Here is a 6578-nt window from a genome sequence, read left to right as displayed (position 1 = left end):
TTATTGGTCTCTGTTATCCTTTAGAAAATGGAAGAAAAGTAAATCTCTCCTTTGAAGATTGATTTATAAAGATGGGAAAAAATATGAGAAAAGCTGTTTTAAGTTTCCATTATAGTATAATGTCTCTGTGTGACGGGAAACCAGTATACAAGTGTAAGTGGAAAGGAATTTTTCATCAAAGAAATAAAAAAGGCAATAAGTTTGAGAGTCGCCAAGTTTTTCTTTCTTTCTCAAAACAGGACAAAAATTTAAATATTTCAAAATATAGTATGAGGCTTTCATTCCTTGCTACCTTACTTCACAGCTACCTCATCATGTCAACTAACCTGGATGAAGAAGGACCAGAAATCTTTCAACCACAACCTGGTCCGGTGAGAGCACTTTATCTACATTCCGGTCATCAAAGATTTATAGGGATCACCTGCTGTTATTTTGGGCCTTGCAAAGTAAATTGGGAAATCAGACTTTCCATTGCCTATTGGATGGCTGGCCACAGAGCAAAGATATAAATGAAGGTCAGTGTGGCATAGCAGCAAGGTACATGTTGACCACCATCCAGAAGAAGATGACTCCTTCTGGATTGCTAATGGAAAGAACAAGGAAGAGTTGATTTTGTGCCTCTATCTAGTCCCCTGTGGTTCCTGGCCACACTCTTCATTCACAGTGTGAGCTGTACTTCAACTATACTTCAGAAAGATGAGTTTCCAAAGTATTGTGACCAGATTTCTAGTCTATAACTTACGATTTCCCCCAAAACAATAAGTGCATTGGGATTTGCCTTTTGTAAATCTAATAGATACATTGTGGACTTTAATGATTTTCTAAAGCCACCTTTTTTAGAAGAAAAGAAGAATTCCAGTGTTTTCAGGCATATGTTTGGAATAAAAAGGCTCAATTTGCAATGCATTTTATCCAGGTGACTTACTTTGAGATTGCAATGATATCATCGATCCTAATTTTAGCTATGCCAATTGAAACCCTGTGTTTTTGTGAAGGTAGAAAAATAATTAATGCATCAAAGAGAACCAAGGATAACATGTACTTTGAAAAGAAGACAAGGTACATCTATTTATCCTCAGGATGGAACTACAGACTTAAAATAGTTCCCATATTATAGGGGTAAAAATCTGCAGGTGGTGTATCCACAACTTGATGCTAACTGGCTGGTATCAGGATAGAAGTTGACAGGATAGTGGAAGAGGAATGATTCACTTGATTAAAAAAAACAAAAACAAAACCAAAAACAGGGTGACCATGACAATCTCTTAGGACAAGTAGCTTCAAGATCACAATGAATATTTAATAGGAGCAGAATATCTCTATAGATCAAATGTTGTGTTGCCTGCCTTCATTTTCATATCAGCTGGATCTAACATTCTAATATATAAGACAACCTTGTAGAAAGCTAAGATTATAAGTGACACCTAGATATACATAATTGTGTGCTTCTAAAGCAATAATACCCTAATGTCCTCCTGTTGCCATATTGACTTTTTGGGCCAGTATACAGAAACCATGTTAGGAACCTGTAGATGTCCCACGAAGGTGGTCTTGCCCTGTTTTTAAATTGTTTTATTGCCAAGATTCTAAAACTATATGTGCTATTTAAAAATTTTATGGATTTAATATTTATATTGTCATAACTTGATGCCAATACAGTTTTAGGGATCAGTGGATGCAAGAAATAATGATACCTAACCAACAAGTGATTTTATAACAATGCAAGAAATATACTGCATAAAGACACCTAAAATTCTATATGAGAGGAGAAAAAACATGGGTTTGAAGAGTGAACAGATTGGTACATATAGAGATAGAACAGTTCATATTCATACATACTTATATACATCTGTGTGCATATACATTTACATGCATGTATATTTATATATATGCATATATAGTCGAATCTCATTATTTGTGATAGTTATGTTCTATAAAGTCACCAAAAACATTGAATTAGTGAATATTAAGTCATTGCACCTAGGGGAAATGAGAAATTAGGTTCCTGTGAGCTTCTGGTCACATTTTTGTCAAGTGATCAATATATGACTTTGTTTTATGTCTGTTTCTGTTTAAAGATCCTTTACTGAATATACATTGTTGACTGACTGACACTGAAATCATGGTGAACAACACTATAGCTGGTGCCTGAACAAAGCTCATCTAAAATACTTATTTTCTCCATAGGCATAGTGAAGCTATCTTGCACTTTGGAATACTAGATAGCACTTTAATATGACACTTGGGGGAATCTTAAATAGCGAAGTCATCAACAAAGAGCACAAAATGCAGAAACCATGGCTACAAACAAGTCACCTGTTTACAGTATAACAACTGAAGCAAGAAGGCAGAGTGTCATCTTGTTTGATCTTAGCTGGTAATGTATGCCTTGGGCAACTCAAATTTTTCACTGTTCAGTACGTGTCCAAGAAGGACTGAAAAAACACCGGAAGTATTGGTTTTAGGATTGGCCTACAAATAAATTTTATGCATAAGTAAATTCACAAGTGCAGAATATATGAGTAATGAGAATCAACTATATATAGTATCTATACCTACACTGGATATTTCTTTTTAAATTTTCTAATTGCACAGGAACTATTTCCTTATTTTTTATGTGTGTATGTATTACTAATATTTCAGTATATCACAGTCTTGGTGGAGTCTTAAGGATACATAAGAACGTACAAGTGAACACATTCATGAATATAGTTCATGCGGTGCTCATTTTCTAGTCAATTCACATTCCTAATGTTATAATATATAAACAGCCCATTGTATGACTGCCCTGTTGATATTCTTTGTTCATAGAGATCTCAACTCCAACACTGTTACCAAGTATTCCATGCTGACATGGGCATATGATAAAGGCAGAGTTTAGGGTTTTTTTGTGGTAAAATCATGATCATTCTTAGGAATATATTTGTTCCACTTTTAACAAAAGAATGATACTATATTATGATTCATGAGATTACACAAGAATGCATGTTTTCTATTTTCAGGGAACACACAAACTAAAAAGAAAAAGTTCAGATTAACAATAGTACTGTCTTTAATTAATTAAACTTTCTCAACATCAATATTGAGTTGGGCTTACATTATTTTTATTTTTAATAAAATAATTTAAATATTTACAAATATTTAATTAACAATATTTTCCAAATTTAGTTAAGAGTGGTCAGTTAGGAAGAACTCAATGGCCCAAACAGGGACCCAAATTATGACCATGATTTTACATCCATTGTGATGGAGTAAACTGAGATAATCAGTTATAAACAGCGGGAATACCAATTAGTGTGTTTTAAATAGGAAACCATAGATTAAAGCTTTTTTGGGGTTTTGAACTCACAAACTGTCTAACTGATGAGAAGTGGTGTAATCAGAGGTATTTCTTGGTCACAGACACCAAATTCTATTTAATTGGATGGTGCATTTTTTATGGAGATGACTTTTAAGCAGAATCACAGAAGATGCAAAAGAAGTAGTTCTTGTGATGCAGAAAGAATTTCTTAAATTTGCTGAGAAAAGGTGAATGGATGAAGAAACACAGAAATTAGAGAAGGAGGCCAATATGGGGCTTCCCAGGGCCTGTACCTGAACTGTCAGTGAGGCTGTGAAGCACTGGGTCTAAGGTTCAGTGGTCAATTTTAAGCAGGCCATGGAAATACATATCCTCTCCAGGAATTCTTTCTCAAATGGTATGCTCATTGATTTTGGAACATCCCTGAAAAAGTACAGATTGAATTCCTCCCCGCCCCCTACCCCAGATATTGGATTCATAGAAGGTACTGATATCCCAGAGTTAGAAAAAAAAAATCTGGACTTATGTACCTGGCTGGTTCGCCAAGACCTGTATTTCTGAAATTTGAAAGAATTGGTGTTCTTGAGGTTTCAGACAACCTGTTACATGGGCCTTGGGATTATCTTTAAAAACCTTTCTGTGGTTACTGAGATGTATCACCAGGGTAGATAGTAGATAAAGGTTAAGAGGAAAGAATTGGGCTGGACTGATGGTACAAACTCATGACCTATTGTGGAGAAATATGTACACATTTGCCACATTTGAGTGCAGGAATAGGGCCAGTTGTAAAGTTCTAAGTTTTCAAATCTAACACTGATATAGAAGAACACCAAGGAAGAATTGGGGGAAGACTCTGGCTTTTTTTTTTTTTTTTTATTTCCCTGGAATGTTCAACGTCCTTTTACAATGAATTCAGCTGTACATTTATTTGGAGGATATTTTAGTGAGTCTTTTGGTATTTTGTAGAATATAATAACTGATTTTATATATCTGTAAGAGCAAGGGGAAAGCCTCACTTAAGATAGTTTTAAAAAAATAATTCCAGTTTTGGGGTGCCTGGGTGGCTCAGTCGGTTAAGCATCTGACTTTGGCCCAGGTCATGATCTCACTGCTTGGCTCGGCTCCTTGAGTTCAAGCCCTGCGTCTGGCTCTGTGCTGACAGCTCAGAGCTTGGAGCCTGCTTCGAATTCTGTGTCTCCCTCTCTCTCTGCCCCTCCCTCACTCATGCTCTGTCTCTCTCTGTCTCTCAAAAATAAACATTAAAAAATTAAAAAAAAAATAAGTTTGGTTTAGATATTCTCTATTAAATACAAAGTTTTTTTTTATATAATAGGGAGTGTGGTTATTTGAATATGTATGTTTGTTCCTTTAAGTCTGAGAGGTGGATCACATTGGTTAGCAAGTGATCTAACCATTTAACTTCTTTTGCAAAATTTTTGGTTATTATTATCCTCCAAGATGGCAGATAGAATAGGGTACAGAAGAGACATGCCTCCAATTTTCCCACATTGTGTAGAATATCTTACTTATTCAGGACAACATGAAATAAATGTACACTATAACCACATACAAAATCACATTAAATTTTGCACATGACATTTGCAATATGGAAGGCTAGATATAAATAACTTTTTTACAAACAAACTTTAAAAATTTTTTGACAACACTTAAAAGGAGAATGTTTAAAGCAAAAAATTTACCCTGCTACTCTGTGCCATTAGAATACATTCACTGTTCTATTGTTTCAATATAATCTTTAAGACCCTCCTTGCTCAAATTCATATGTAATTTTAAATATTACATCATATTTCCATAGTCTTCACAATTTTCATATTTTATTTTTTTAATTAATCTGAGTATTTTTTTTAGTGTTATTTATTTTTGAGAGAGAGACAGACACGAACGGGAAGAGGCAGAGAGGGAGACACAGAATCTGAAGCAGGCTCCAAGCCCTGTCAGGACAGAGTCCAATGTGGGGATTGAACCCACAAACCTCCAGATCATGACCTGAGCTGAAGTTGGACGCTTAACTGATTGAGCCACCCAGGTGCCCTACAACTTTCATATTTTAATGGCTGAAAACTATTACACTAAGTTGATGAAGATTTACTTACATGATTGATCTTCTGTTGCCAGATACTGTTTTCCTCCTCCCTTGCCCCTTCCCTGGCATGACAAAAAGAGAAGAAGAAGAAGAAGAAGAAGAAGAAGAAGAAGAAGAAGAAGAAGAAAGGAGAAGGAGAAGGAGAAGGAGAAGAAAAGCTTGTAATTTATGTAAATTATGCTTTCACTTTTTCCTTTTCCTTGTGAATACTTTCCTTAGGATGAATGTCTTGGAATTAAGTTTCCAGTCCACAATTTTAGTTTCATTGTTTCTTGCCATGTCTGCCCAGGGAGAAATCACATACTTAGTGTTCAAGTGTATTTGTTCATAAGTAAATTTTCCAGACTATTTTCGGTCATAGGATGCCATATATTTAAATGGAAATATTAACAACAGGTCCCAGTGGCTATCATTTCTGAACACAAACTGGGAATAAACTCTATTTAACAAATTAATATATTTAGAAGAGTACATGAGATAATAGAGCAAAACCACCCTCCGTATCAAGTATGCTTTGAAATTAGACACACCAGGGTTCAAATCTAGACGTTTCTACCTACTTGGTTATTTTTCTTTTCCTCACTGAGAAAAGAAAGGGTAATAATAATATGTATCTCCTATGGTTGCTGTTAGAATAAAATAAAATGAGGAAGAAATTACTGAGGTCATTGACTGACAAGAGCAGGGGCTTAATAAATCCAAGATCTTTGTTTTCTTTCTAGAGATGATGAAAAGTCACCTGGGGTCTATCTTAAATTCAGTATTAGTGGATTTCTTGGATTACAAAGTGTTTGGTCGTCCCATATCTTAAGGATAGCAAGCATATTCAGATGGGAAGAATGTCATTGCTATGATTGTCTAAAGATTACCAATTCCTGATTTACTTTGGTACCAGAGATGAGACAATGTGTGCAGTTATGAACTGATGGGTACAGGTGTGAGATTGATCATATTGTTTCTTTACATCTGGCCCTTCTTTAGGCTTTTGTGTACTTGTGTGTGCCTAGGCCTCTGGAAAACTATGTTCCTTTTCTGGACAAAAGGACAAAATTATTTTACTGATCAAATTAAAGAAAAGGACTGCTCCGGATATTTGCAACCCCAAGTTTGACAAAAGAAGCCAGAAATATTTGCCAGTTCGAATAGTATGCCATGCTTAGGCTGGAGAGTGCT

General features: G+C 35.2%; 1 long non-coding RNA gene across 1 annotated transcript; it reads left to right on the top strand.

Annotated features, from left to right (window-relative positions):
• The first annotated feature begins 300 nt into the window (after nt 1-300).
• LOC132664810 (uncharacterized) lies at nt 301-5710 on the top strand. The gene is made up of 3 exons (XR_009603852.3): nt 301-371; nt 2188-2377; nt 5438-5710. It is a non-coding gene; the product is annotated as an uncharacterized LOC132664810 (long non-coding RNA).
• Nucleotides 5711-6578: the final 868 nt, after the last annotated feature.

Source organism: Panthera onca, chromosome F2 (genome assembly GCF_046562875.1).
Source record: "Panthera onca isolate mPanOnc1 chromosome F2, mPanOnc1 haplotype 2, whole genome shotgun sequence".
NCBI classification, from domain to species: domain Eukaryota; kingdom Metazoa; phylum Chordata; class Mammalia; order Carnivora; family Felidae; genus Panthera; species Panthera onca.
The sequence above is the reverse complement of the archived record's forward strand: the minus strand, read 5'-3'. Positions and strand labels throughout refer to the sequence as shown.